The following is a 12,568-nucleotide window of genomic DNA, read 5'->3' on the forward strand; positions in this document are numbered from 1 at the left end:
TTTGGTCCAGACTAAATACCCCTCGAGCGACCGTCATGACCTGTCTATGAATGTTGGGTGCCGAAAGTACAAGTAGACTAGTTAACATTTCGAAAGTAGGCCGTTTTTAGTTGTATGGGCCTATTCAGTTCAGGGATATGTGTCATGCCTAGCCACCAGCATTAAATCATCGGTATACGGAATGTGTATATCTTTGGCACCAGATGTATACAATTATATTCCCAGTTTTTAACATCGATGTGTGCCCTCCAAGCCTCGTCACATTTTTCTTCCCTGTATCGCCTTATTTAAAGTACTTTCGCCCCCAAACCGCTTCCTCATCCCTTTTTCCTTCACTCCAGCCATCTTCACTCCGTTTGCTTTCATATTCCCCTTCTCTTCATGCCTCCCCGTCCTTGGCCCTGATTACCTCGCCCCATCGTTCCCTTAATTTCATTTCATATACTCTTCCTGTCAGTATGTCTTCCGCCAGGCGTCCGCCATGTTCCTCCCACACCCCGTCAACCTCCTGTCATTTGTATTTCCTCCATATCTCTATCTCTTTAGTCTCCCCACTCCACCTGCCCCACCCCACCCCCCTAGGTCCGCCTAACATCCTTTTCACCCGTCTATGCGCTTCATTTATTTCATTTCTTTATCCCAATGTCTCTCTAAACTTCCCTTATAAATCATTCCCTTATATCCAGATTTTCTTTATTTGCCCTCTAACATTCCCATGATCTCCCATTTCCTCATCTTTCTTTTATTTTATTTAATTGCCTACCCTTCTTTCACTTTCCATCTCTCATCATTAAATCGAAATGAAAGATATAATCAAGGTTACTTCAGCAACACAATACAACGCCAAGGTAAAATCTGCAACAAAACGTATTGTCAATAATGTTACATAATCAACAAAGTACAATGTCAAAGTAATAACAGGAACAAATTGCAACGTCGATGTAACATCGGCAACAAAATGCATTTTCACGGCTACATCATCTTGAGTATGCAAAGTCAAGGTTACATCAACAACAACATACATTATAAAGGTTACATCATTTTGAGTATACAAGGTCAAGGTTACATCATTTTGAGTATGCAAGGTCAAGGTTACATTATCAGCAACATACATTGTCAAGGAAACAACACCAACAAGACAATTTTTCAATGTAACATCATCAACAAAAACCAATATCTAGGTAACACCATCAAAAAAACAAATGTCAAGGTTACATCAGGAACAAACTACACTGTCAAGGTTACATCAGGAACAAATTAAAATGTCAATTTCATCAGGAACATAATAAATTGTCAAGGTTACATCAGGAACAAACTACATTGTCAAGGTTACTTCAGGAACAAACTACACTGTCAAGGTTGCATCAGGAACAAACTACATTGTCAAGGTTACATTAGGAACATACTACATTGTCAAGATTACATCAGGAACAAATTAAAATGTCAATTTCATCAGGAACATACTACATTGTCAAGGTTACATCAGGAACAAACTACATTGTCAAGGTTACTTCAGGAACAAACTACACTGTCGAGGTTGCATCAGGAACAAACTACAATGTCAAGGTTACTTCAGGAACAAACTACACTGTCGAGGTTGCATCAGGAACATACTACATTGTCAAGGTTACATCAGGAACAAACTACACTGTCAAGGTTGCATCAGGAACATACTACATTGTCAAGGTTACATCAGGAACAAACTACTTTGTCAAGGTTACTTCAGGAACAAACTACACTGTCGAGGTTGCATCAGGAACATACTACATTGTCAAGGTTACATCAGGAACAAACTACATTGTCAAGGTTACATCAGGAACAAACTACATTGTCAAGGTTACTTCAGGAACAAACTACACTGTCAAGGTTGCATCAGGAACAAACTACATTGTCAAGGTTACATCAGGAACAAACTACATTGTCAAGGTTACATCAGGAACAAACTACATTGTCAAGGTTACTTCAGGAACAAACTACACTGTCAAGGTTGCATCAGGAACAAACTACATTGTCAAGGTTACATTAGGAACAAACTACATTGTCAAGGTTACATCAGGAACAAACTACATTGTCAAGATTACACCAGAAACACGCTTAAACGTCAAGGTTACTTAAGGAACTAACTACACTGTCAAGGTTACATCAGGAACAAACTACAATGTCAAGGTTACACCAGAAACACGCTTAAACGTCAAGGTTACTTCAGGAACTAACTACACTGTCAAGGTTACATCAGGAACAAACTACAATGTCAAGGTTACTTAGGAAAAAACAACAATGTCAAGGTTACACCAGGAACAATCTACATTGTCAAGACTACACCAGGAAGACACTTCAACGTCAAGGCTACTTCAGGAACAAACTACAATATCAAGGTTACATCAGGAACAAACTACAATGTCAAGGTTACATCAGGAACAAACTACAATGTCAATGCTACTTCAGCAACAAACTACAATGTCAAGGTTACACCAGGAACAAACTACAATGTCAAGGCTACTTCAGCAACAAACTACAATGTCAAGGTTACACCAGGAACAAACTACAATGTCAAGGTTACTTCAGCAACAAACTACAATGTCAAGGTTACACCAGGAACAAACTACAATGTCAAGGTTACATCAGGAACAAACTACAATGTCAAGGTTACATCAGGAACAAACTATAATGTCAAGGCTACTTCAGCAGCAAACTGCAATGTCAAGGTTACATCAGGAACAAACTACAATGTCAAGATTATTTAGAAACATACTCCTTTGTCAAGGTTACACCAGGAACAATCAACATCGTCAAGGTTACTTCAGCAACAAATTACAATGTCAAGGTTACATCAAGAACAAATAAAATGTCAAGATTACTTCAGCAACAAACTCCATTGCCAAGGTTACACCAGGAACAATCTACATTTTCAAGGCTACTTCAGGAACAAACTACAATGTCAAGGCAACATCAGGAACAAACTACAATGTCAAGGCTACTTCAGGAACAAACTACAATGTCAAGGCAACATCAGGAACACACTTCAACGTCAAGGCTACTTCAGGAACACACTTCAACGTCAAGGCAACATCAGGAACAATCTACAATGTCAAGGCAACATCAGGAACACACTTCAACGTCAAGGCTACTTCAGGAACAAACTACAATGTCAAGGCAACATCAGGAACTTCGGACTCCACACACTTAGACCACCCTAATTGCGTTCATACCCCGATAATGACATCAACCCCGCAATTCATTCCTTAAATATCAACAAGATCATTTGTGTTACAAAATACAACGTCAAGGTTACATCGGCAATTGATCAGGAACAAAAAAGTCCAGAATGTGCACCCAAAAAGAGACTAATGTCATGGTTACGTCATTAGCAAAACCCGTTTTAAACTATAATGAGTTATTTAAAGATGCACTTATTTCTAAATAAGCAGTACCACCATTAATACTGTAATTAATTTTCCAAAAAGGATGAATAATATATCGAAAACAATGGTTCTTATGAAGGATATCGTGTTCAATTTGAAAGAAAGGTGCATAAAACACGATATTTCACCTTTTGAGACGATCGTTGATTTCCGTAAATCTTTTAGGACCCACCAGTCATTTAATATGTGTGCGTTTTCAGTTAAATAAACGGTTACAATCTTGTTATCAGTAAATGATATTTTCCATAAACGCATTATTTATTAAGTAGTTTAAGGTTAATCACTCAAAATTTATGTTTGTTATATTGATTATAAATAGGAGGATCACTTTAAGACAAATACGGTATCCACAACTATTATAAAATGACCAGTGCACCCTTTATTCGTTGCAAAAGCGCACACCTGTGAAGTGAGTGATAGGGGGTATTTGTCAAAACAAGTGACACGGGCTGACCATAAATCGAACCGCTTCGCACGCGTCATTTTCAATACATCAATGTCGATATTGTTGAATATGAAGATCACGTTATTGCATTAGTATTAGATTGCAGGGAATGGCTGACACTTGAACCAATTTCATTATCTACGACTTCGGGGCTTTAATCAACAGAATCGTCGCAAAAAGTGACAACTTGAGCTCCGCTATCGATGTCGCGTGCCTATTTATCAAGCACGGGACCAGCGTCAGCCAAATATCTGACGTTACAATCAATATAGGAGGCATTTAACCACCCAATATTAGAAAGTTTATCCGTAACTCATCCCACGGAACATATCTTCTATCCATTAAGGTATCATAAATGTTTACTTAAATTGATTAACAATAAACCTAGGTGTTGAATTCGCTATTAAGCTTACACCATTTTGCAATTCCTTTATTGAAAAACGACGAAGGCCATGAGAAATAAATGAATTTTATATGAGTTTAATATAGTTTAAAAATCTGGCATTTTAATCTCCCTGTTATGATTTACAGCTACGTGTATTTACACATGTCCAAGTTTTATGAAGAAAAACTAAATAGTTGAGACTGATGGCATTTATGTGCCCACAATATCGTGGGCTCGGGTGTTTACCCTGCTTACCCAGGTGAAAGCCTGGAATACTTTAAGCCCATCTCAGGTCAGCGGCTTGTTTTAAAGCTTTGCAGTGTAATACTAGGAATTTACCCCCCTGGTGACTTTAATAACTAAACGGTGTCTTTCTTTATTCTATTGATTTCTTAACTTCGTGCGTACGATATCGGTCATACTAGTACGAACAATACATGCGATAATTAGTTCTTCATATTATACAAACGTATCACTAATATAGGATATCCCCCCAGCAGCCCCCATCCCTCCCCCAGGGTCCTCGGGAGTTTTCGGAAATCAAAAAAGGATGGTGTCCGCGGTACGCAGAATAGCGGTACGCAAACGCGGTGCGCAGAAATAAGAAAATTGGCATTATTTGGCATGCAATATTTATAATATTTGTTGCTAAGGATTTGGGAAAGAAAGGAAGGAGAATTCAGGACGCAAGGGGGGTGGGGGCTCTGAAAGATATCTTTAACTGACGACTTGAATATTCCCGAAATGTTTACTTAACGTTTTGTAGTTTGGTTTAAGGATCGAACGTTTGCCAACAACAACAAAACAACACCACCACCACCACCACCAACAACAACAACAACAACAACAATATCAACGACGACGACAACAACGACAACGACCTAGTCTATGTATATTCTCTTTAAATCACATTAATGAATCAACCCTCTTATTAACTAAAATATTAACTGAATGTAACATAGCGTCGCTTATATGTATTATATCGGTCGTATTCACTGAAATTCGGTCCAGTTAAAGCGACGCACTCATAGACATGTTGTTAACAATTTGGGAAATGGTTGAAGGTTGTTAGTATGTACTTGAGAATAGTTTGATATGACACAGTCGAATGACCATTTATTCTGTGTAAGTAGTACATACTAACAACCTTTAACCCTTTTAGTGGTCTACATTTAATTGTGTAGACTACCTACTGAACAGGCCAGCCACTGTTAATATATATCGTTTCACTTGATTAAAATCAATAACGACTGACTGCTGAGTTACTGAAATAAAGGTATTGGGAAGATTGAGAATACTGCCTTCTTATTAGACAAAATGTAATGTTGACCACTTACTTATATAATTGCTCTATTTGAATTGATATCAAAGCTCGATGTCATCACCATTAAAACGTGAGGGTCTCTTTAAATTTGAGAAATACGAGTATAGCGGGTAATTTACGACCGGTGGCATTTTGCTTAAAGCGATATATAGTTTTGTTAAAGCATAATAATTTATTCTAGCAAGAGTGTGCATCTTAAATGAAATATTTTTATTACCTATGTGTGAAATATTACGCATGGAAGCAACCGAAAAATGCGTGATTGATGTGTATAGGGGTGAAGTAGATGTACAATTATTCTCCCTCATAGAAATCTTTTTATTCTGATTTAATTTCTATTGCCACGCGACAAGTTTCAGGTCTAGATTGAAGAGATGAATGCATGATAAATACTATGAATTTTATTCAAACCGTCCATTTGATAAAATAGCTAGTTTTCGTATGTCAATGTATACATATGAGATGCAATCCATCAAATTAGAAAAGTGTATTTATTTAGACATACTGTAGTGTTTTCAATTGGAGTTTTAGGGAACATTTTATTCAGGATCTGTTTAAGCTTTTGTGCTGCTTTATTTTGTGATTAATGTGAAATGAATACGAGATTATTTTGTTAAGATTCACCTCTTGACAGGGGTATAAATCTTACTATTTTTCTTAAGTTCTATCTTTGCAAAACTGTTTTAGAATTGTTAGTTTCGTCTCACTAACACTTTTGAAATGTAAATTAACGGTAACAAAAAACCGAAGTGACAACACCACCATCTTCCGTAACAATTACGGTATGTATTACTTTACATATTCTAGTATGGAAGCGTATATGGTATGCATTAATGCTAAAATAAATGTAGTATGGAAACGCATATGGTATAAACTGACGCTGTGATCGTGTAGTATGGAAACGTACATGGTATATACTGATGTTGTGGAAATGCAGTATGGAAACATATATTGTATATACTGAAACTATGATCATGTTGTATGGAAACGTATTTGATATTAACTGAAGCTGGGATTATGTAGTATGAGAGCATATATGGCTTATACTGATGCTGGGATTATGTAGTATGAGAGCATATATGGCTTATACTGATGATGGTCTCATGTAGTATGGAAACGCATATGGTATATACTGATGCTGCGATCATGCAGTATGGAAGCGATTATGGTATATACTGATGCTGCGATCATGCAGTATGGAAGCGATTATGGTATATACTGATGCTGGGATTATGTAGTGTGAGAGCGTATATGGTATATACTGATGCTGGGATTATGTAGTGTGAGAGCGTATATGGTATATACTGATGCTGGGATTATGTAGTATGAGAGCGTATATGGTATATACTGATGATTGGATTGTGTAGCATGAGAGCGTTTATGGTATATACTGATGCTGGGATTATGCAGTATGGAAGCGATTATGGTATATACTGATGCTGGGATCATGTAGTGTGAGAGCGTATATGGTATATACTGATGCTGGGATCATGTAGTGTGAGAGCGTATATGGTATATACTGATGCTGCGATCATGCAGTATGGAAGCGATTATGGTATATACTGATGCTGGGATCATGTAGTGTGAGAGCGTATATGGTATATATTGATGCTGGGATTATGTAGTATGAGCGCGTATACGGTATATACTGATGCTGGGATCATGCAGTATGAGAGCGTTTATGGTATATACTGATGCTGGGATCATGTAGTGTGAGAGCATATATGGCATATACTGATGCTGCGATCATACAGTATGGAAGCGATTCTGGTTTATACTGATGCTGGGATTATGTAGTGTGAGAGCGTATATGGTATATACTGATGCTGGGATTATGTAGTATGGAAGCGATAATGGTATATACTGATGCTGCGATCATGCAGTATGGAAGCGATTATGGTATATACTGATGCTGCGATCATGCAGTATGGAAGCGATTATGGTATATACTGATGCTGGGATCATGTAGTGTGAGAGCGTATATGGTATATACTGATGCTGGGATTATGCAGTATGGAAGCGATTATGGTATATACTGATGCTGGGATTATGTAGTATGAGAGCGTATATGGTATATACTGATGCTGGGATTATGCAGTATGGAAGCGATTATGGTATATACTGATGCTGGGATCATGTAGTGTGAGAGCGTATATGGTATATATTGATGCTGGGATTATGCAGTATGGAAGCGATTATGGAATATACTGATGCTGGGATTATGTAGTATGGAAGTGTATATGGTATATACTGATGCTGGGTTTATGAAGTATGGAAGTGTATATGGTATATACTGATGCTGGGATTATGTAGTATGGAAGTGTATATGGTATATACTGATGCTGGGATTATGTAGTATGAGAGCGTATATGGTATATACTGATGCTGGGATTATGTAGTATGAGAGCGTATATGGTATATACTGATGCTGGGATTATGTAGTATGGAAGCGATTATGGTATATACTGATGCTGGGATCATGTAGTGTGAGAGCGTATATGGTATATACTGATGCTGGGATTATGTAGTATGGAAGTGTATATGGTATATACTGATGCTGGGATTATGTAGTGTGAGAGCGTATATGGTATATACTGATGCTGGGATTATGTAGTATGGAAGTGTATATGGTATATACTAATGCTGGGATTATGTAGTATGGAAGTGTATATGGTATATACTGATGCTGGGATTATGTAGTATGGAAGTGTATATGGTATATACTGATGCTGGGATTATGTAGTATGAGAGCGTATATGGTATATACTGATGCTGGGATTATGTAGTATGGAAGTGTATATGGTATATACTAATGCTGGGATTATGTAGTATGGAAGTGTATAAAGTATATACTGATGCTGGGATTATGTAGAATGAGAGCGTATATGGTATATACTAATGCTGGGATTATGTAGTATGGAAGTGTATATGGTATATACTGATGCTGGGATTATGTAGTATGGAAGTGTATATGGTATATACTGATGCTGGGATTATGTAGTATGGAAGTGTATATGGTATATACTGATGCTGGGATTATGTAGTATGGAAGTGTATATGGTATATACTGATGCTGGGATTATGTAGTATGAGAGCGTATATGGTATATACTGATGCTGGGATTATGTAGTATGGAAGTGTATATTGTATATACTGATGCTGGGATTATGTAGTATGAGAGCGTATATGGTATATACTTATGCTGCGATTATGTAGTATGAGAGCGTATATGGTATATACTGATGCTGGGATTATGTAGTATGAGAGCGTATATTGTTTATACTGATGCTGCGATTATGTAGTATGGAAGTGTATATGGTATATACTGATGCTGGGATTATGTAGTATGAGAGCGTATATGGTATATACTGATGCTGCGATTATGTAGTATGAGAGCGTATATGGTATATACTGATGCTGGGATTATGTAGTATGAGAGCGTATATTGTTTATACTGATGCTGCGATTATGTAGTATGAAAGTGTATATGGTATATACTGATGCTGTGATAGTTAAAGTATGGAAACGTATATGGTATATACTGACACCAGGGTCATGTAGTATGAGAGCGTATATGGTATATACTGATGCTGGGTTCATGCAGTATGAGAGCGTATATGGTATATACTGATGCTGTGATAGATAAAGTATGGAAGTGTATATGGTATATACTGACACCGGGGTCATGTAGTATGGAAACGTTTGGTATATACCGATGCTGGGATCATGTAGTATGGAAGTGTATATGGTATATACTGATGCTGGGATCATGTAGTATGGAAGTGTATATGGTATATACTGATGCTGGGATCATGTAGTATGGAAGTGTATATGGTATATACTGACACCGGGGTCATGTAGTATGAGAGCGTATATGGTATATACTGATGCTGGGTTCATGCAGTATGAGAGCGTATATGGTATATACTGATGCTGTGATAGTTAAAGTATGGAAACGTATATGGTATATACTGACACCAGGGTCATGTAGTATGGAAACGTTTGGTATATACCGATGCTGGGATCATGTAGTATGGAAGCGTTTATGGTATATACTGATACTGTGGTATGTAGTGTGGAAACGAATATGGTATATACTGACGCAGGGATCATGTAGTCTTGTCGATTTGTTTTATGTCGACTAACTGTCGACGCGTAATACCACGATATCTCAGTATATACAATATACGCTACCATACAGCTGAAGGAGGAATGAGGGTAGGGCAATGTATATCTATACATTATAATTTGTTGCAATAATAATCATATATCGTGCTAATACTCTATAAATTTATAAAGATATTATAGCAACCAAACTACGGTAGTGGATAAATAGCGTCTTTATTGTATTTAATGATAAAACAACGGTGGCCATACCGAACAATCTCAAGTCGGGTTCAGTGTTTTATCTGAGTCTAGACTCGAACTTGAGACCGTTCGTTATCCTGAGTCTAGGTAAAAAACATCGAAGTCACGACACACCCATTTTTCATAAGATATATATTTTAGAGTATTCATATATAAGCCAAACGTCAAATGTTTTGCCTTTCAAAACAATAAACGACTAAATCTAATCCAACCTATTTCAAAATTAAGTATTAAATGCCTTTACTGAACATGTCTTCTTTACAACACTTTTTTTTCCATAACACCGCAATTAGATGCAAATTGTTATTGTTGCCGTGTCATTTACACAAACTTAATGCCATGTATACACATGTCATTTTAGAAGAAACCAGACCCTGACAGGTATGCACATGTCACTTTGAACCCCACCCTTCAAGAAATATTATCATATTCAAAACTTCCTTATCAGAACAATAGTTTATGGTTTCTATACCATGAGGCTGATGCTTAATAGTTGATAAAATATAACAATGCAATGACATAAATAATTTATGATATACTGTAAATGCATTTGCACTTATAGCAAACAATTATGGAAGCGTATATCGTATATACTGATGATGTGATCATTATGGAAGCGAATATCGTATATACTGATGATGTGATCATTATGAAGGCGTTTGTCGTATATACTGATGATGTGATCATTATGGAAGCGAATATCGTATATACTGATGATGTGATCATTATGGAAGCGAATATCGTATATACTGATTATGTGATCATTATGGAAGCGTATATCGTATATACTGATGATGTGATCATTATTTGGGCGATTGTCATATATAATGATGATACATTATGGAAGCGTATATACCGATACTGTGGTCATTATGGAAGCGTATATACCGATAATGTGATCATTATGGAAGCGTTTATCGTATTTTAATACTGATAATGTCCTGGTGTATACTGACTGGTATGATCATTATGGAAGTGTTTATCGTATAAACTGATGATGTGATCATTATGGAAGCGTGTGTCGTTTATACCGATAATGTGATATTATGGAATCATGTATAGCATACTTATACTGACAGTGTGACCATTATGGAATCGTTAATCGTATAATTATACTGATTATCTGATTCTTATGAAAGCTTATATCGTATATACTGATAATGGGATCATTATGGAATCGTTTTTCGTATAATTATACTGATGATATGATTCTTATGAACGCGTATATCGTATATACTGACAGATGTGATAATTATGGAAGCGTACATCGTATATACTGACATATGTGATCATTATGGAAGCGAATGTCGTATGTACTGACGCTGTGATCATTATGGAAACGTTTGCCGTACATGCTGACTGATGAGATCATTATGGAAGCGTATATCGTGTAATGATACTGATGATGTAATCATTATGGAAGCGTATATCGTGTAATGATACTGATGATGTGATCATTATGGAAGCGTATATCGTGTAATGATACTGATGATGTGATCATTATGGAAGCGTATATCGTGTAATGATACTGATGATGTGATCATTATGGAAGCGTATATCGTGTAATGATACTGATGATGTGATCATTATGGAAGCGTATATCGTGTAATGATACTGATGATGAGATCATTATGGAAGCGTATATCGTGTAATGATACTGACGATGTGATCATTATGGAAGCGTATATCGTGTAATGATACTGACGATGTGATCATTATGGAAGCGTATATCGTGTAATGATACTGACGATGTGATCATTATGGAAGCGTATATCGTGTAATGATACTGACGATGAGATCATTATGGAAGCGTATATCGTGTAATGATACTGACGATGTGATCATTATGGAAGCGTATATCGTGTAATGATACTGACGATGTGATCATTATGGAAGCGTATATCGTGTAATGATACTGATGATGTGATCATTATGGAAGCGTATATCGTGTAATGATACTGACGATGTGATCATTATGGAAGCGTATATCGTGTAATGATACTGACGATGTGATCATTATGGAAGCGTATATCGTGTAATGATACTGACGATGTGATCATTATGGAAGCGTATATCGTGTAATGATACTGATGATGAGATCATTATGGAAGCGTATATCGTGTAATGATACTGACGATGAGATCATTATGGAAGCGTATATCGTGTAATGATACTGACGATGTGATCATTATGGAAGCGTATATCGTGTAATGATACTGACGATGTGATCATTATGGAAGCGTATATCGTGTAATGATACTGATGATGAGATCATTATGGAAGCGTATATCGTGTAATGATACTGACGATGTGATCATTATGGAAGCGTATATCGTGTAATGATACTGATGATGAGATCATTATGGAAGCGTATATCGTGTAATGATACTGACGATGTGATCATTATGGAAAAGTTTGTCGTATATTCTGACTAATGTGATCATTATGGAAACGTTTGTCGTATATACTATTGATGTGACCATCTAATATTGTCAACATGTTCTAAAGTGGCTTACAATAGTTATAACGCGGCATGTAGCCAAAGCTATGTCGACTAGTCAACTAAAGTGGACAGGATGCTGTATTCTGTATCGATAGTTGAACACGATATGCTGACATCATCA

This window comes from Mya arenaria, chromosome 6, assembly GCF_026914265.1.
Source record: "Mya arenaria isolate MELC-2E11 chromosome 6, ASM2691426v1".
Taxonomy (NCBI): Eukaryota; Metazoa; Mollusca; class Bivalvia; order Myida; family Myidae; genus Mya; species Mya arenaria.